Source organism: Bos taurus, chromosome X, assembly GCF_002263795.3.
Source record: "Bos taurus isolate L1 Dominette 01449 registration number 42190680 breed Hereford chromosome X, ARS-UCD2.0, whole genome shotgun sequence".
NCBI lineage: Eukaryota > Metazoa > Chordata > Mammalia > Artiodactyla > Bovidae > Bos > Bos taurus.
The window spans coordinates 31,777,702-31,796,537 of NC_037357.1; the positions used below are offsets into that span (position 1 = coordinate 31,777,702).

At 40.0% G+C, this 18,836-nt stretch overlaps 1 pseudogene; it reads right to left on the minus strand.

Annotated features, from left to right (window-relative positions):
• Positions 1-2,086: 2,086 nt before the first annotated feature.
• Positions 2,087-2,242, minus strand: LOC112445275 (uncharacterized; annotated as a pseudogene).
• Positions 2,243-18,836: the final 16,594 nt, after the last annotated feature.

The window sequence follows — 18,836 nt, forward strand, 5'->3', positions numbered from 1 at the left end:
TACTTTCTTCCCAGCTTTATTGAAGTACCATTGGCATATAATGTCAAAGTATAAGGTGCAAAACGTGATTATTTGATACATGTGAATATTGCAAAATGATACCACAGTAAGGTTAATACCTCCATCACCTCGTGTATTTAGTGTGAATTTTAGTTTTGTTTTTGGTGAGAACAGGTAAGAGTTACTCTCATGTACACAATATAGTATTGTGAACTGTAGTCACCATGCTGCATAATAGATCCTCAGAACTTATTCAAAGAACATGAATGAGTGCTTTGTATGGCTGATGGCACTTTGAAACTCTTCTAGGCCAATATAATTTCTGCTGTGGCTTAGGTTGTGGAACTAGATGAAGTAGCTGTGAAGAACATGCTCAGTTGCTTTAGTTGTGTCCAACTCTCTGTAACCCATGGACTGTAACCCACCAGGCTCCTCTGTCCATGGGGTTTTCCAGGCAAGAATACTGGAGTGGATTGCCATGCCCTCCTCCAGGGGATCTTCCAGACCCAGGGATTGAACCCATGTCTCTTATGTCTCCTGCATTAGCAGGCAGGTTCCTTACCACTAGCACCATCTGGGAAGCCTGCTGTGAAGGCATCATGGTTAAATCGTGAATGCCAAAGCCAGATTGTCTGACTTCAATTTTTGGCTCTGCTACTTACTAGCTGTGTTATCTTAGGTAAGTTATTTAAGATATCTGTGCCTTAATCTTCTAATCTATAAAATAGAGACAGTTATAGTACTTATCCCATAGTATGAGCAGCATTGTCAGCAAAATTCTGTCTAAAATGAGAACTCTTTATTATTATTGAACTACAGTTGATTTACAATGTTGTCTTAGTTTCTGGTGTACAACACAGTGAATCCGTCATATATATATATATATATATATATATATATATATATATATATATATTCTTTTTCATGTTCTTATCCATTATGGTTTATTACAGGATATTGATTATAGTTCCCTGTGCCATACACTAGGTCATTGCTATCTACTTTGTATATAGCAGTTTGTATCTGTTAATCCCAAACTCCTAATTTATCTCTCCCTTACCCTAAAAGGTGAACTTTTATCTGGGTAAAAATACTGGTCTGTAAAATTAGCTTTAATAACATTATCTACTTGTCTATAAGTTAAATTATATCATTCTTACCTTAATCAACTAAACAGAATACTGAAGATATTACAGAGCCACAATCTTGAACTGTATCTAGTAAAACTCTAGTAAAGGAAGTGTGAAAATTAGAAACAGAAATATATGAAACATGTTATTCATATACACCTCTAGGTGTTGTAGTCTTCCACCTTTATTAATTTAGATTTTAACAAGACAAAAAGCAGCCTACTGAATGGGAAAAGATATTTGCAACTGATGTGTTTGATAAGTTGTTAATAGTCAAAATGTATAAAGAACTCATACAAATCAATGTCAACAAAACAATCTGAATAAAAAATGGGCAGAGGACCTGAATAGACATTTTTTCAAAGAAGACATACAGATGGCCAATAGGCACATGAAAAGATGTTCATCACTAATCACCAGGGAAATTCAAATCAAAACCACAATGAGATATCACTTCACACCTGTCAAATGGCTATTATCAAAAAGACAACATATAACAAGTTTAAGTGAGGCAGTAGAGAAAAGGAAAACCTTGTGCACTGTTGGTGTGATCAATGGATATAATTGAATATGAAAGATTCATTAATATGGTTTCAGAGTACACATTTTAAATTTTAAGAAACTACAACTTGAGTTTGGTAAAATATAAAAGAATATCCACATTTACATAAAAAAGCTATTAGAATATACATCAGTTTTCCAACTATGTATCTGTGTGAGGCCAGATTTCTTTTATAGATACTTCAGCCAAAACAATATAATGCAACAGATTGAATACAAAAGCAGTTATGACAAACTATCTGTTATTAAACCAGACATTAAAGAGATTTGCAAAGAACTTAATGCAGTTTTGATCAAATGTGTATGGATTCAAGGTGATTCCAATAAAATTTCTGATTTTTCCCAGAGGAAGTTAAATTGATTCTAAATTTTATATGAAAAGAGCAAATATCTTAAAATAGTCAATACACTCCTAAAGAAGAACAAGGTAGGGAGACTTACCTGATATCAAGATCGAATTTTAATCTACACTATAAAAAATAAGTTTAGTATTGGCCCCAGTTTAAGCAAATATACTACACCTGATCTTAACCAAAAGGCCAAGAAGTGATAAGATAAGCAAATATACTAGTGGAACACAGCAGATATGCCAGGAATCAACTTACACATAGGTTAAAATGATATGTGACTGAATTTTCATTGCAGACCACTGGGAAAAATATCATTAAACAACTATTACAGACAAATTAGCTATTCAAATAAATAAAAATGTAAAATTAGATCCTTATCTCAGCATACTAAAACATCAATTCCAAGTGAAGTAATAACGACTTGCTTGTAAACCGTTGTTGTTCGGTCACTCAGTAGTCCAACTCTTTGAGACCCCATGGACTGAAACACGCCAGGCCTCCCTGTCCATCACCAACTCTTGGAGCTTGCTCAAGCTCATGTCCATTGAGTCGGTGATGCCATCCAACCATCTCATCCTCTGTATCCCCTTCTCCTCCATCCTTCAATCTTTCCCAGAATCAGGGTCTTTTCTTTTTTTTTTTTAATTTTGTTTTTTAACTTTACAATATTGTATTGGTTTTGCCATATATCAAAGAATCCGCCACAGGTATACATGTGTTCCCCATCCTGAACCCTCCTCCTCCTCCCTCCCCATACCATCCCTCTGGGTCGTCCCAGTGCACCAGCCCCAAGCATCCAGTATCATGCATCGAACCTGGACTGGTGACTCATTTCATATATGATATTATACATATTTCAATGCCATTCTCCCAAATCATCCCACCCTCTCCCTCTCCCACAGAGTCCAAAAGACTGTTCTATACATCAGTGTCTTTTCTAATGAGTCAGCTCTTTGTAGCAGGTGGCCAAAGTATTGGAGTTTCAGCTTCTGCATCAGTCCTTCCAATGAATGTTCAGGATCAATTTCCTTTAGGATTGACTGGTTTGATTTCTTTGCAGTCCAAGGGACTCTCAAGAGTCTTTTCCAACACCACAGTTCAAAAGCATCAATTCTTCAGCTCTCAGCCTTCTTTATGGTCCAACTCTCACATCTATACATGACTACTGGAAAAACCATAGCTTTGACTAGATGGACCTTTGTTGGCAAAGTAATGTCTCTGCTTTGTAATATGCTGTCTAGGTTTGTCATACCTTTCCTCCAAGGAGCAAGCATCTATTAATTTCATGGCTGTAGTCATCACCTGCAGTGATTTTTGGAGCCTAAGAAAATAAAGTCTGTCATTATTTCCCCATCTATTTGCTATGAAGTGATGGGACCAGATGCCATGATCTTAGTTTTTTCAAACTGTAAAACAATGTAAACTTTTGACAACAATATTGACAGATATCTTTACAACCTCAGAGTAGGGAAATTTTCAAACAACTTACAAAAGGCACAAATTATAAAGAAATCAACTAATAAATACATAAATTAAGATCTTTGGTTCAGTAAAGAAGGTAGAAAAACATCTACCTAATGATATCTATCTATAAATGTTTATAACTGCTATTACATACAAGTACTTCATATCCAAAATATATAAAAGACTCTTACAAATCAATCATAAAAATACACACAACCTAATAGGTTAAAAATGGGGAAAAGAACTGAATAGGCAGTTTACAGAAGATTAAATATAAATGACCCATAAGCATCTCTCTCACATATGTAGAGATTGGTAAATATTAAACCATTGGTAAATATTAAAAAGTCTGACAACACTGTCAACAAGATTGTAGAGAAATAGGAATTCTCATCCACTGGTGGGAGCATAAATTGGTGCAGCCAATGACTGTGGCAACCACAGAAGTGTGCCATTCATCCTCCCTTCAGGACAGCCTGCTGCAGACAACATGGCCGATGGCTGAGCATTACAGGGGTACTAGCGGTGGATCATCCCTGTTTAGAGGCAGGACATCTCTAACTGTGGAGTTGATACAGGAAAACCTCATCGGTCTGAGACTCTTCCTACTCAGTTCTCTTCCTTTCTCTCCTTTCACAGAGTCCAGAGCAACATTGAGGTCTGAAGGCTCTCTCTGCTTACACCTCTCTGCTCTTTCCCCTTTTCCCTTCCTAGGCATTCCCTCAATAGATCCTTTGCGCATTTGCTCCTCCTCCCCATGAACTGTAGCCAGCCCAGGAATTTTCCAGGCAAGAATACTGGAGTGGATTGCCATTTCCTACTCCAGGAAATCTTCCTGACCCAGGGATTGACCCTGAGTCTCTTGCATCTCATGTGTTGGCAGGCAGATTCTTTGCCACTGTGCCACCTGGGAAGCCCATTATAGTTATAAATGAATGTTATCTTAATAAAAAAATCTAAAATTTAAACAATACACTGGTTAGAGTGCCAGTGTACAAATGCAAAAATGAAAAAGAGCAAAAGAATGACAGATAGAAAATTTAAGAGAAAGGTTACTTCTGGGGTGGAGGTGGAGGGACAGGGAATACAGGAGCCTCTAAGTTACAGGCAATGTTCCATGGCATAATGTAGGTGGTGGGTTCTAGTTATTAATTATTATTATTTTTTGTGGATATTTCACAATATTTGGAAGGCATTGGAGCCCCAGGTCATAACAATTTAAAACAACCTATTTGCTACTCCCTCTTAAAAACCAGCACTAATGAATTTCAGCATATCCTTTCCTAGGTTGGGGCTAGACCTGATTCGGGGAGAGGAATGATAAGCAGTTGCTCATGCCAATTTCCATATTTCTCCTCTTCACGCACAGTGAACACAATCTCTGGGGAGCAGAGATCACAGCAGATGAAACAGGTGTGCTGCCCCATGCTTCTCTCAAGTCCCAATTAGTCATGCAGGAAAAGGAACTCAGAATAAAGAAGGCGCATGCTCTGTTGCCACTTAATAGTTCTAAAGGCTTTTTTTTTTTTTTTTTAAGTATCATGTGTGAATGTTGTCCTTTCAGAGTTAGAGAATGTGAGGAGATGGGTTGATTAGGGAGCTCTGTCATAAGATGCCACTGCAGAAATGAACCCTCCCCTCATTTCCACAGACAGAATTGTTTCCAGGCTGAAACCTTCCTTGGGCCTCAGGCTGGGTATGGCCAGTTGCTGGAGTCCTGTTCCAAGATTTTTAGCATCCTCCACAGCCCTGGGGTGAAGATGCTCCATGAAGGTCTCCCACAAGGACAGGAATGCCTCCACTGAGTGAGAACTTTCCAGACTGATCCTGTGTTTCAAGCAGCCTGAGACCTCCAACTGCTGCAATCATTGCCCCTAACTTTGTTGTCCTGGTAACAATATCAATATACTTTTGACAGAATTATCACATTGAAAGATAAGAAAAGAGAATGTTTCCTCAAATCTAGTTTTCATAGCAGTCTTATGAAGTAGACATTTATTGTCCCCATTTTGCAGATAAGAAAACTGAGGCACCAGAGGGGAAGTAACATGCCCAAGGGCACCCAACTTATGAGAGGTATAGACCTCATAGCATTTGATCTCAGAGCTCAGTTTTAGGCTCGAGCCCATCCAGCATGATACTATATTCTGTGGACTCTGTACCTCAAGCCTCTCATCTATCTTCTCCTTTCCATTCCTACCTGCACTCACTTCCCTAAGTCTCTCAACACTTTTTGATTTGACTGTTGCAAAAGCCTTCCAAAGACTTCTTTCTGGCCTCTTCTGTTCCTCTACCAGCTTGTTCAATGACTGCCTTCTCTATGTAGCCACCATGAACTGCACCTCACATTCCTTCCTTTGACCTCCCATGGCACTATGCTTAAACCACTTTTGAGGACTTATTTCATCCAGCTTTGTACACAGCTACCTCTCCCAAATCTAACCCTTCATATACCAATCTAGGTAATGCAAATTCATTGTGTCTTTTTAGCATCAGTGTTAGTTTTAGTTCCAGTGCATCTGAATCAGGGGTCATTCCTACTGACAATAATGTGAAAGAAAGAGAACAGAAAAGAGGAAACCAGCAGAAGGCAAAAGAAAGGGGAGATAAAGAGAAAGACAAAATAATTGAGAGTCTGGTAAGGAAGCCTGGGAGAAAGGAAAGAAGCTAAGGAAGGGTTAAGCAAGGTCAAGATCAGTACATTTGGCCTTGCAATTACCCCACACAAAGCCAAGGCCAGTTAAGGCTCTATATTACAGAGGCATCAGCAATACCTCTACCATTGTGGAGATTAGGGCAAATGGAAGTTGTCTAATGAGGCGAGGAACCCATTGGTGGGAGTCTCTACAGCCTTAGATCAACCTGAAGAGCATGATTCCTGATCTCAGTCCCCTTAACCCGTGAGTCTAAAAATCTTCAGGAATGAAGAATTCTGTGTAAGTAAACATACTAATAGCAGCTTCAATTCATTTAATATTTACTGTGTGCAGGCACTGCTGAAATGCTTTGTGCACATTATCTCATGAATGCTCACAACACAAACAAGTTAGGCATGATCATTTTCTTCACTTAATAGCAGAAGCAAGTGAGGTTTGACAGATGTAGTACCTTGCCCAAGGTCACAGCTCATGCAGGGAAGTTCTAGAATTTGAACCCAGAATCCTGGGATTATAACACCCATAAGGCTCTGATGTCTCCCAGAATATATTCCAGGGAGAATGAGACCAGAGTGACAATGGAGTACCCTGCAACAATGCTGTGGGGTGGGGGTGGGGCAGGAAGAGATTGTTTCCGACTGGGTAAATCCAGAAAGACTTTGAGGAGGAGGTAGGTTTCAATGAAATACACTGTCATTAGAGACACCTCTGAACTGCTGCCCCTGGCAGGGTCAATCCTGTTGATTTCCTCTAATAGAGACCATCAGGAGCACATCCACAGTTAAAGAAATCAGCGTTATTGACTCTTTGCAATGAGGTGATCACATACCATAGGGATCTGTGTGATGTAACATAAGAGACAGATAGCGGTCGTTATAACATTTCTGATTTCAGTAGGTAATTTTGGGAAGGGTTCAAAGAAGTGGACTCTGCTGTGAATTGGATGCTATCAGTAAACTGGGGTAATTTTATGACTGAGAATAATAATATTTATCTAGAAGGTGGGAAAAACAGAATGAGGCTAAGGCTGTAAATTTTTTTTAAGCAGCAGTTATTCACGTCCCCCAGGATAGTGAGATGTTCAGTCCATTTAGTAGTTTGAACAATGCTCTTGTTTCTGCCTGTGCTCAGATTTGATTACAAGTAGTTTTGATCTTGTCCTGATCCACCAGAGTCACAGAATGTATTGTATGATGTTGATGCTCTATGAAATTGCTTCTGTTCAACACCATTAGCATGTATTTATGATTATAGCTATTTTATACTTTTATAATTTAAATTCTACACAAGGATTAAAAGTAGTTTAGGCACCATTACTATATGATTACAGGATTCTGTATTTGCCTATGTGTTTACTTTTACCAGAGAGTTTTGTATTTCTGTATGCTTTTTGCTCTCTAGCTAGCATCCTTCTGTTTCAACTTGGAAGACTCCATTTAGCATTTCTTGTAAGGCAGTTCTAGGTATAATAGACTCTCAGCTTTTATCTGGGAAGAATGGATATCTTTATTTCTCCTTCATTTCTGAGGGGCACTGTTGATGGATATGATATTCATGGCTAGCATCGTTTTTTTCCTTTCAGCATTTTGAAAATGCCTCTTCACTCCCTTCTGGCCTGTAATATTTCTGTCAAGAAATTCCCTAACAATCTTATGGGAGCTTCCTTGTACGTGATGAGTCACTTTTATCTTGCTGCTTTCAAGATTATTTCTTTGTGACGTTGACAGTTTGGTTATAATGTGTCTTGGTGTAGGCCTCTTTGTGTCCATCCTACTTTGCAGTCCTTTGACTTTTTAAAATTTAGATGTTCATTTCCATTTTCACATTTGAGAAATGTGCACAATATTGTAAAGCAATTATCTTGCAATAATTCTGTTTTTAAATTTGGGGAAATATTCAGCCATTATTTCAAATAAGCTTTCTGTTCCTTTCTCTTTCTCTCTTCCTCCTGGATTGCCTTAATGTATGTATTAACCAATTTGATAGTGTCACATAAGTTCCTTGGGCTTTTTACACTTCATTCCATTTTCATTATGTTCCTCTGACTTGATAATTTCAAATGACTTGTCTTCGAGCTTGCTGGTTCTTTCTTATGATTGATCAAGTTTTATTAAATCCCTCTGGTGAAATTTCAGTTCAATTATTGTATTCTTCAGCTCAATAATTTCTATTTATTACTTTTTAAATAATTTCTATCTCTTTGCTGATTTTTTCATTTTGTTCATGCATCATTTTCCTGATTTCATTCAACTGTCTTTCTATGACCTCTTATAATTCATTGTTTCCTTAAGATTGATTATTTTTACCTCTTTGTTAGGTTATTCATAGATTTCTTTCTTTAGGGTCATTTTCTGGGGATTTATTGTGTTTCTTGGATTGGGCTATGTTTACCTGTCTCTTTATATACCTCATTTTTTTTTTCTTTTGTTGGAATTTGTACATTTTGAAAAAACAGCCAACTCTCCAGGTCTTTATGGACTGGCTTCACACAGGGGAAGAATTTCAGCCATCAGCATGGAGAGATTCCATATGTCTCTCAATCTTTTTCTGGGGATGCCTCTTATCTAACAATTGTATGAAATTTCCCAGTTAGGTTAGCATGTTTCCTTTCTAGAAGCTCATAATCCCTTGCTGCCTCTAGTGTTTGTGTGCAGTACTGCAGGTTCTCTGTTGGGGCAACAAGCCACTGAGCCCTCTGTTCTTAGAAGCTCTCAGACATCCAAAGTATGCCAGTTCTCCATCGTTGCTCTGAGTCAGACAAATCAGAAACCAGTCCCTCAGGCAGCTCTCCCAAAAGCTGGAACATCAGACGCACTTTTCTCTTTCCCTCTCAAGGGAGAAGCTATAAGTTAGGTATTTTCTCTGATTAAATGCTGTGGATTTTCTCACTGATTTTAATGTGACTGTTCTTGGATTCGTGTTTGCCTGAAGGTACTGCAATGTCTTAGCTGATTTCTGGAATTCTCATAAAGGATTTTTGGATCAGATATTGTTGTAAGGTTGGCATCTCTGTATGGGAACAAAGTCTGGGGCTTTTTATTCCATCATCTTCTATCACCGTACCTTTTAAGGGACAATGAATTTGAGACTTAGAGAGATTAGATGAATTCCCCAAAAATGCACAATGAGAAAGTTTCAGAACTGAATTCTGAAAGAGGAATAATCTGAGCACCAGTCTGTGCTTGGCATCTGCACCCTATTATGCAACTGGCAGTCAAAGAAAAGGAGAATCATGCAGTCTGAGGCCATTCTGTGCAGGGGCAAAAAGAGCTATGATGCTGAGTCAAATAGGAAAAGGTCTCCTTTTCTACTTGGCATTTTGTTTACTTAGACAAATTAATAAGTTTTTCAAATGAAATTAAGAGGTCTCCAATTGCGAATCTAGACAGTCTTCTTTTTAATAAAGTGGATTCAATTTTATTACATGTTATTAGGTATCAAGCTGGTGAAAGTGAAAGTGAAAGTCACTCAGTCATGTCCAATTCTTTGTGACCTCGTGGACTATACAGTCCATTGAATTTTCCAGGCCAGAACACTGGATGGGTAGCCTGTCCCTTTTCCAGGGGATCTTGCCAACCCAGGGATCAAACCCAGGTCTCCCACATTACGGGCAGATTCTTTATCAGCTGCACCACAAGGGAAGCCCAAGAATACTGGGGTGGGTAGCCTATCCCTCTCCAGCAGATCTTTCCAACCCAGGAATCGAACCAGGGTCTACTGCATAGCAGGTGGATTCTTTACCAACTGAGCTATCAGGGAAGCTGATAAGGCTGCTGAAAGGATATATAAATTTTGACTCATGAATTTCTTTTTATTGAAGTATAATTAATATAATATTTACATTAGTTTCAAGCATAAAATATAATGATTCAATATTTGTATATGTTGCAAAATGACCAACATGTTAGCATCCATCACCATGCAGATTTATAGTCTTTTCTTGTGATAACTTTGAAGATTTACTGTCTTCAGGTCAGTTCAGTTGCTCAGTCATATCTGACTCTTTGTGATCCCATGGACTGCAGCACACCAGCTCTCTCTGTCCATCGCCAACTCCCGGAGTTTACTCAAACTCATGTCCACTGAATTGGTAATGCCATCTAATCATCTCATTCTCTGTCATCTGCTTCTCCTCCCACCTTCAATCTTTCCCAGCATCAGTGTCTTTTCAAATGAGTCAGTTCTTCACATCAGGTGGCCAAAGTATTGGAGTTTCAGCTTCAGCATCAGTCCTTCCAATGAATATTCAGGACTGATTCCCTTTAGGATGGACTGGTTGGATCTCCTTGCAGTCCAAGGGACTCTCAAGAGTCTTTTCCAACACCACAGTTCAAAAGCCTCAATTCTTCGGTGCTCAGCTTTCTTTATAGTCCAACTCTCACATCCATACATGACTACTGGAAAAAATATGGCTTTGACTAGATGGACTTTTGTCAGCAAAGTAATATCTCGCTTTTTAATATGCTGTCTAGGTTTGTCATAACTTTCCCTCCAAGGAGCAAACGTCTTTTAATTTCATGGATGCAGACACTATCTGCAGGGATTTTGGAGCACCCCCAAAATAAAGCCTCTAACTGTTTCCACTGTTTCCCCATCTATTTGCCATGAAGTGATGGGACCAGATGCCATGATCTTCGTTTTCTGAATGTTGAGCTTTAAGCCACTTTTTTCACTCTCCTCTTTCACTTTCATCAAGAGGCTTTTAAGTTCCTCTTCATTTTCTGCCGTAAGGGTGGTGTCATCTGCATATCTGAGGTTATTGATATTTCTCCTGGCAATCTTGACTCCACCTTGTGCTTCATCCAGTCTAGCATTTCTCATGATGTACTCTGAATATAAGTTAAATAAGTAGAGTGACAATATACAGCCTTGATGTATTCCTTTCCCTATTTGGAACTAGTCTGTTGTTCCATGTCCAGTTCTAACTGTTGCTTCCTGAACTGCATACAGATTTCTCAAGAGGCGTGTCAGGTGGTCTGGTATTCCCATTTCTTTAAGAATTTTCCAGAGTTTGTTGTGGTCCACTCAGTCAAAGGCTTTGGCATAGTCAATAAAGCAGAAGTAGATGTTTTTCTGGAACTCTCTTGTTTTTTCAATGATCCAACGGATGTTGGCAATTTGATCTCTGGTTCTTCTGCCTTTTCTAAATCCAGCTTGAACATCTGGAAGTTCACAGTTCACATAATGTTGAAGCCTGGCTTGGAGAATTTTTAGCTGTCTGCTTTAAAATATAATACGGTATTATTAACTATAGTCACCGTGCTGTACATTATACCCCCAAGATAGAGATGGCTTCTGAGTGGTTTACATTGATATATTTTCTACATAAAATGTTATTTTCTAAAGTTTGAAAAAGGATAGTCTTTAGGGTTTTCTTCAAATCACTTATTTTAAAGGTGCTTTTTACCCTAGCTCCATTGCCACCTCCCCATATAACCTACAGCAAGTCACATGGCTAGGAAGTGAGCCTGGTTATAAACCTGTAAGCTACAAGTTCTTACATTTTTTCTTCTTTTTTTCCTTCCCTTGGGCCTTCCTTCCATCTTTCCTTTCTCCTTTCCTTCCTTCCTTCCTTTCTTAAGTAAGGGCTTCTCTGCTCATCACTATAACAAATAGATTTGGGGGGGGGGTAGTGGATAAGAAACATGCAACATGGGGGAAAAAACAAAGTTCACAAAATGTTCTCCTAGTCATGGTTGCTGGGTTACACTCACTGAATTCTTTGATGAAGGATGTCCCTGATTTCCTTTTTCTCCAGGTATAAACTTATTGTGACTATTGTTGCATCAATAACATTACGGAAATCAAAAGCAAAATAATTCTCCTGTGATTCCACCAGCAAAAGGAATAAAAGAGAATTCTATAGCCAGAAGACAATTAGATTTTGAGTCCTGAACCTGCCACTTCCTAGAAATGCACTGTGCAGCTGCAGAATAAGCAGAAGAAGACTGACCTCCCAGTGTTGTTGTGAGCATTTGATAAAATAATGTGCATAAAAGTACCTCATAACTGTAGGTTACTGGGTACTTTGGTTATAATTGTTTTTGCCTTTTATATTATCTTCCAGATCTTCCCCACAGGCATACAAACCTTTCCCAGCTATGATAGTCACACACAGAAGTTCATTGCTTGCCACTTACACTTACTGTGGACTTGCTTGCCTCTTTCTACACCATCACTATCATCATTTTTTAAGGTAGTGTGCTCTCTTAAGTGGATGTGCCAAAACGCATCAAGCCATTTCTCCCCTCTTGGGTGGTGTGTCTATTCCTGAAGTTTCACTATATAAATAGATAACAATGAGCATCGTTTAATGGTTTGTTTTCTTTGTACATCAATAGGAAATGTTAAACTCTAACTTAGAGGTCTGTAAGGGTTTCCCTTGTGGCTCACCTGGTAAAGAATCTGCCTGCAATGCAGGAGACCCCGGTTCAATTCCTGGGCTGGGAAGATCCGCTGGAGAAGGGATATGCTACCCACTCCAGTGTTCTTGGGCTTCCCTTGTGGCTCAGCTGGTAAAGAATTCGCCTGCAATGTGGGGGACCTGGGTTCTATTTTTGGGTTGGGAAGATCCCCTGGAGAAGGAAAGGCTACCCACTCCAGTATTCTGGCCTGGAGAATTCCATGGACTGTATAGTCCGTGGGGTCGCAAAGAGTCGCACACAGCTAAGTGACTTTCACTTCACTAAGGGCTAAAAAACGTTCTTCTGAGAACATAATTGGCCAAAGTCAGCCTTGCAGCCAGTAAGGCTTTCACAAGCCAGAGCCTCAGGACCCATCAAGGGTGCCTTGTGCCCCTGCAGAGTCAGGAGAGAAACAGAGAGGGGCTTGGACAGCGATTTTTCAATGTAAGTGTGGGAACTGCTGTGTCTGTGGCTGGGAGCAGTCATTTAGAGATAGGAATAGATGTAAACACAACTTTCAAGGACAAAAAGCCAAAGTCTTGGTCTGCAGAGGTTACAATTCAAAATAGTCTAATTGGGTGTGGGAACAATGGCAAAATGTTCCAGGCTGACAAGTCACAAGGCATATAAAGATGGAATCAGTGCTCTCTGAGGCTTCACCTGGAGGCAGGTCTGAGACTAGCCAGAGTTAGAGGAGCCATCGGACGAAAAAGAGGCCAGAACCAAGCTTCGTTTTGGGTAGGAAACGCTCAAGGAGAAGAGGCAGTGCAAGAGGAATCACAATTCATTCACAGGGAAAGAGGCCTTTTGTAAGCTGCCTCATTAGGACAGAGCAGGGGGAGTGGAGGCAAGTGGCCTCTCCTGGGAATGGGAAGAAACTCAGATGGCAAGTGGGTCAGGAATTTGTTGGTCATAACATATGGAAGTGGGCCCATAGGATGAAGGTGCCAACAATCAAATAAGCTCAGGACAGGTCCATGCTCAGCCTGGTTCCCTCTGCTGTGACACATGGAAGAGGTAACGGGAGCAGAAGCAATCATAGGCCAACCAGACAGTGTCATCTCTGTGCAAAAAACTCTTCAAAGCAGCCCCTTTGTTCTTAGGATATGGTCTGACTCCACCCTGTGCCAGCCTCCTGTTTTCCCTCCACCAGTGCACTGGCTCAGGGTCTTAAATCGTGAAAAAATCTAGTTTGTGGTCAAGTCTATGATCCACATTTCCCTGGTACAGATCCACCACACTGAAGGGCTAGAGTACAGGCACTGGTGAGAGGTACTGAATGGGTACAGTGGAAAGGGTAGAGGACAGGGAGACAGGTTAGGGTGCCAACTCCAGCTCTGCTGTGCAACTTTGGGCACCTCTCTTGTCCCGGCTAGGCCTCTGATTTCCCTGCAGATAAATCCTTTTCATTGTAGTGTCATACGGTTTGATAGGCAGCTTGGATACACAGTTGCATTATGGGGGATGATCCACCCCAAGGCTTCTGCTAGCCTTTATGTAAACATGAAAAAAGGCACTCTTTTCACTAGACATTTTACTTACTTAAGTTAGAAAATTATTCTAAAAAATATATAATCTTTGCTATCTACTAAAGGAAGAGCATCCACTAGGATGGTGTATTATAAAATCTACAAATTTTCAGCAACCCTGGACCCACATGGTACTCATGTCAGAAATTAGGGGCTGGTTATGGAGAACAGTATAGAAGATCCTTAGAAAACTAAAAAAAGAACTACCATATGATCCTGCATTCTCATTCCTGGGCATATGTCCATAGAAAAACCATAATTTGAAAAGATACATGCACCTCAATGTTCACTGCAGCACTATTTACAATAGCCAAAACATGAAACAACCCAAATGTCCATCAACAGATGAATGGATAAAGAAGATGTGGTACATATATACAATGGAATACTTCTCAGCCAAGAAAAAGAATGGTATAATTCCATGTGCAGCAACATGGATGTATTTGGGAATTACCAGACTAAGTGAAGTAAGTCAGAGAAAGAGAAATACCATAAGATATTGCTTGTATACAGAATCTAAAAAAAATGCAAATGAACTGTAATAGAAATAGGCCCACAGATAGAAAACAAATTTATGGTACTAAAGGGGAAAGTGGGGGAGGGATGAATTAGGAGTTTGGGATTAACACATACACACTATTATACTTAAAATAGATAATCAACAAGGATCTATTGTATAACACAGGGAACTCTACACAATACTCTGTAAGAATCTATAAGGGAAAAGAGTCTGAAAAAGAATACACACACACATATAAATAACTGAATCACTTTTCTGTACACCTGAAACTAACACAACATTGTAAATCAACCATACTTCAGTTAAAAAATAATTTGGCTTTTTTTTTTTTTAAACAAAAGAAATCAGGGGCTGGGAAGGCCATCAGTCTGGCCCAGTGAGGCATATCTTACTGGTCCAGGACCAATAAGGAAGAATGTGACTTTTGAACTGAGCATAGTAGATTTGAGGAGTCTACCATTAGGCAAGAACCAGAAGAAATCTCATCAACAGAGTGATGGTGATAGTCCCACAGACATCTCTTCTTTGTGGGCCAAGCAAAGTTCTCCAAAATGGCCCAGCCAGAGGCTACAGGTCGATATGGGATTGGGCTTGGGGAGGGAGGAAGGTCATTCCTCGAATGGCCTGATTGCTGACATGATGGGAAACGACTACTTTTCTGTCACTGACCCCTTTCTGGATGACAACAAATACTTGACCAGGTCCTCTCATGCAAGACTTTCTCAAGGTCATTTCAAACAGGCCCTAGACTCTGGAGACCTCTTCAGACACCTCAGATGCCCAGACATAGTGAGAAAGAGTGGACTTGACACAGAAGTCTCCTAAACATTTTAAAGAACTGGTGTTTCTTCCTACCAATGAAACTTCCATAGACACGATGGGTACATATATCTAGCATGGACTTATTTACCAGCAACAAAAACATGAAATTAGCTGGTCCCTAAAGGCAATTTTGTGTTTCCCTGCCTGATGCTTTAATAAATCTTCCCAATCAGGGAGGTCAGGAGGTGTTGGGGGAAGGTACCACATTTGCTTTCCATAGTCTCACATTCTGCATGAGCAAGCAGTTTTCCATTTAGGGTCTGTGGTGATCCCCTTGAGTCCGTCTGTATGATCGTGTGATTTCTAGTTTCTGAGGGCCTGGCCATGTGTTTGCCTTGGCCAACTATAACAGGAAACTTTCTTTCACATTTTTCTGTTTCAAAATTTAAAGTCCTGGGAATATTTTAGAAACAGGCCCCTGACCAGGACAATGTTTCTACTGTAATACAGCCTAAAAGGGATGATTCTCAGGAGCATAATCCTTCTCCTTCCCCAGCCACACTTTTGAAGAGAGCAAAAGAGACTTGATTTGAATGTTCATATTTCAGTCCATGCCTTGGCTGCTGTGAGAAATGTGAGTGGGCACAAAGCACTCTCTTCTTGTGCTGACAATCCAGGAGCTCCAGAAGATGCTATTTTTTTCTGCCAAATAGTAAACTGAGGAGCTGCTAGGAGAAAGAAAGACTTAACATGGTCTGGCCCTGAGGATGAACATAGCAGCAGTTTATATTCCAGTGGCGGTTCAGTGATAGTGATGGTGGTGGGGATGATGATGGAGGCAGGGATGGTCATGGTGGTGGGGATGATGATGGAGGTGGGGATGGTCATGGTGGTGGGAATGATGATGGAGATGAGGATGATGACTGTGGTGGGCACGGTGATGGTGGTAGGAATGGCTGTGCTAAGATTAAAGGGGTCTTTCTTCTGGACTGAGGGGATGGGGGGAACCTATAAACTGTAAGCCTTAGCAATCCATCTGGAAATATAGGCAATGTGCAATCTGTCTGGGACTCCTGAAGCGAGGAGTTCATGATCTCTGGTAACTCTGCACTGCAATGGAAGGAGGCACCGCAAATCACTGGTACATCCTGAGGCTTTTGAAAGCCAAGAAGACATGAAAGCAAAAGGTCCTTGGCTTACCTTGGTCCCTCTTCTTAGGTCGGCATTGCAATAACTGAATTGGAATTTCTGTATTAGATATTTGTATTTTCTTGTATTTTTGTGTCTGTGTGTGTTTTTAACAAATGAGAATCCCTGTTTCCAGGATCTGGGAATGAGGCAGCTCATTACCCATTATGATCTTACAGGGCATTCTTCTATCTAAAAACAAGTCACTAAATCTTTTGCTATCCCTTCAAAAAAAATTCCACAAATCAAATCATCACTCATGTAATTTGATAGCTATTTCCCCTCTAAAATTACGGTCATTGTTCAAAAATCCTTGATAAAGAAGTACATATGCTACTGTATCACAGTGTGTTAAAACATTTTATAAATATGTTTCAGCATTATTGCTTCCTTTTTTAATCTCCTGTATTTTATACATTTAAAGACCTTTCTGAAACTATAGGCTTCAGCAGACCACTGAGGGGCCAGGGCACAACCAGGTTAAGACCTCCTGCATGCTAAGTCACTTCAGCTGTGTCTGACTCTTTGTGACCCTATGGACATAGCCCACCAGGCTCCTCTGTCCATGGGATTCTCCAGGCAAGAAAACTAGAGTGGGTTGCCATTCCTTCTACAGGGGATCTTCCTGACCCAGGAATTGAACCTGCATCTCCTGTGTTTCCTGCATTAGCAGTTAGGTTCTTTATCACTAGTGCCACCTGGGAAACACTAAGACCTTATGCCTCACAATAAATGGCACTGTTGGTCCCAGAAAGGCTAACCTCCAAGGCTGAACAGTTTAATACAAACTCATCACAAGAGTAGCACAACTCAGAGCTGTTCTGTAATAGCATGCTGCTCACAGGCTTGACTCAAGGAAGGAGCGGCACTCATGCTGGAGGAACTAAAATCATGCCATCCATCAACACCAAGCCATAGCCACAAATCCAGTCCCTTCTAAGTAATCCCACAGGAGGTTTGCTACATGATCTCCTGGGCTGCAGTGTCAGCCTGTGTAGACTGAGATCTGCCCCTCAATGGGCCAGAAAAAGGCAAAACCTGATTCTTCATTCTAGCAAGAAATGATTGTCCCTGGACTTCTGCAAAGAGCATTATTTCAAAACAACTGGTGAATAGAAACAAACTAAATGTCCATCAACAGATGAATGGATAAAGCAGATGTGATACATATATAAAATGGAATATTACTCAGCCTTAAAAAAGAATGAAATAATGCCATTTGCAGTTAACACCATGGATGGACCTAGAGATTATCATATGATATCACTTATACGTGAAATCTAAAATATGACACAAATGATACAAAACAAAAATAGATCAAAAGACATAGAAAACAAACTTACAGTTACCAAAGAGGAAAGGTGGGGAGGGATAAATTAGGAGTTTGAGATTAACAGATACACATTACTATATATAAAATAGGTAAGCAACAAGGGCCTAGTGTACAGCACAGAGAACTACATCCAATATCCTGTGATAAGCCATAATAAAGATTGGAGGCAAGAGAAGAAGGGGATGACAGAGGATGAGATAGATGATTGGATGGCATCACTGATTCGATGGACATGAGTTGGAACAAGCTTCAGGAGTTGCTGATGGACAGGGAAGCCTGGCGTGCTGCAGTCCATGGGGTCACAAAGAGTTGGACACAACTGAGTGACTGAACTGAACTGAAGCCATAATGAAAAAGGATATGTAAAATAATGTATCTTATGGGCATCCTGGTGGCTCAGATGGAAAAGAATCTGCCTGCTATGCAGGAGACCTAAGTTCAAACCTTGGATCAGGAAGATCCCCTGGATAAGGGAAAGACTACCCAATCTAGTATTTGTGCCTGGAGAATTCCATATATCTGAGTAAGTTTGTTGTACAGCAGAAATTAACACATTATAAATTATAATAAAATAAAATTTAAAAAATAATAACAAATACAGTTCAGTCTATGCCCTGTAAAACCTCCTCACCAAGGTTGGACATTGAGAGTGAGTGGGGAGAATGCACCTAACTCTGGTACTTGAAGAATGCTTCTCACTGGCACCATCACCCTGTCCCTTACTGCCCCCTCCCTTCCCTTTCACTGAGTTTGTGCACACTGCAATTGGTCATACTGGGAGATAATGGGGTGCATTCCTCAGGGGGGAAGGTAAAACTGTGAAAAATGTGCATTGTCTGTCATCTTCCCTCATCTTCCAATATTTATTTTTAATCCAAGAAGTAATGCTTTTTTCATGCATTCAACCAACACATGGATTCCTATTATAGCAGGATCTG